Source organism: Arachis ipaensis, chromosome B01, assembly GCF_000816755.2.
Source record: "Arachis ipaensis cultivar K30076 chromosome B01, Araip1.1, whole genome shotgun sequence".
NCBI lineage: Eukaryota > Viridiplantae > Streptophyta > Magnoliopsida > Fabales > Fabaceae > Arachis > Arachis ipaensis.
The window spans coordinates 7,646,816-7,648,658 of NC_029785.2; the positions used below are offsets into that span (position 1 = coordinate 7,646,816).

Here is a 1,843-nt window from a genome sequence, read left to right on the forward strand (position 1 = left end):
ATGTAAATTAAAATTTGAAAGTTCTTCCTCATTATTATTATTAGGACAAGTTACTTAAATAAAATAATTGGAATAATTATTTATACAAATGTAACAATTCAAAACTGCTTACATGTATGTCCTATTACAACTTATATAAACTATAAAACTCTTATCACTTTTTATAAATACACATAAATTGTAGAACCCTATTACAGTTTATAAACAAACAAGTGTACACATAATTCGTGAAACTCCTTCCACTATTTTGAGGAGTTAAATTTATATATAAATTGTCCTATCCCAACCACGGTTTATAAAAAACTATGTTTATATATACCAACTGAAGTCAATTGTTTAAAAGAGTGTCATTTTTACAATGACTAATGAGAAGGAGAGTTTTTTAATGCTAGTGCATTGCTTTGGAAAAATTCATAAAAGTAAAAGAGAGGGTGTGAAGTTCATCGACAAAGAACCCTTAAATGTTATCCGTTCATTGAATATCTTGTCAGATCTAAAAATCAGTATATTGTAGAAATTTGGGGTATTTAGAATCAAATGGGTGAAAAAATTATTTTATAAGATTTTTATCGCAATTGTGTCAACCGGTGTGAAGTACGATACTTTTGTGATAGGGTGTGATGAAGATCTGCAGTTCTATCAATGAAAGCGCTCAGCAAAGGCTCATCCACCCAGAATCAATGACTATTAGTCTAGTCAAGTGATACAAATTCATGGGTTTTAAATAAAGTATGATCCGGTTATGTAAAGGCATATACTGTTGCCTCCTAATTTGGTTCTAATCAAATTTTAACATATAAATCAGTAAACTCTTAATTATTTATAAATCAAATAATTGATAGATGAAAGTCTAACACATTAATTAACGAAAAAAATACTAATTAAATTTTAACATACAAATCACTATCCTATAAATTATTTATAAATTAAATAAGGTTACAAATAAAATTNNTCAATCAAATTTTAACATATAATTCACTAACATCTTCTTCAATTATTTATAATAATACGTTAATCAAAGTGATATAGAATATGAACAGAATAATAAATAACAAACACTTAAAGAGAACAACATATAAAGAACTAACCTCTTTATGAATGTTTCCACCCACGGAGGTAACGCTATTCAATCGATACAAACGATTTTGATTTTTCACGACCCCAGGCCACCTCGCCAGAGTATCATTGTCGCCGAATTCTCTCCCAAATCCTCTCAACTCCAACTACTCACACTCAAGAATGCAATCCGTCTTTTGGTCTCACGGTTTATGTATAAATTAACTCCTCATAAATTGTGGAAGAGATTTCACGGATTATGTGTATACTTACTTGTTCATAAACCGTGAAAGGGATTCTTAAGTTTTATATAGATTTGTAATAGGACACACATGTAATCAAATCTGAACTATTGCATTTACATAAATAGTTACTCCAATTATTTATTTAAGTAACTTTTTCTTATTACTATATGAATTTATAATTCTATAATTTTTTTCTTCCAAATAAAAATTTTAGATTCTAAAAAATGTGCTTTTGGTATTATAATGTAAATTAAATACCATAAATATAAATGATATGTATTCATTTAATGAAAATGTAAATTGATAAACGTATGTGCTTATAATATGCTATTTAATATATGCAATCAATGTTTTTATATACAATAAATATTGTAGTAAAGAAAAAATGAGGCACGTGAAATTACTCATCTCATTAAATAAAGTTAGAAATAGAAAGTTTTGACTGATTTTTGTTTTCTAAGTTTGGTTCCCAAACTTTTTTCTAATTTTAAAAATAAAATCTGGTTATTAAACTAGTAAAGTTAAAGATTTAAAAGTTTAAA

At 26.6% G+C, this 1,843-nt stretch overlaps 1 protein-coding gene across 1 annotated transcript in view; it reads right to left on the minus strand.

Annotated features, from left to right (window-relative positions):
* LOC110262409 (ent-copalyl diphosphate synthase, chloroplastic-like) overlaps positions 1-1,843 on the minus strand; it is a 3,677-nt gene that overhangs the window by 389 nt on the left and 1,445 nt on the right. The gene's annotated exons all lie outside the window — the stretch shown is intronic.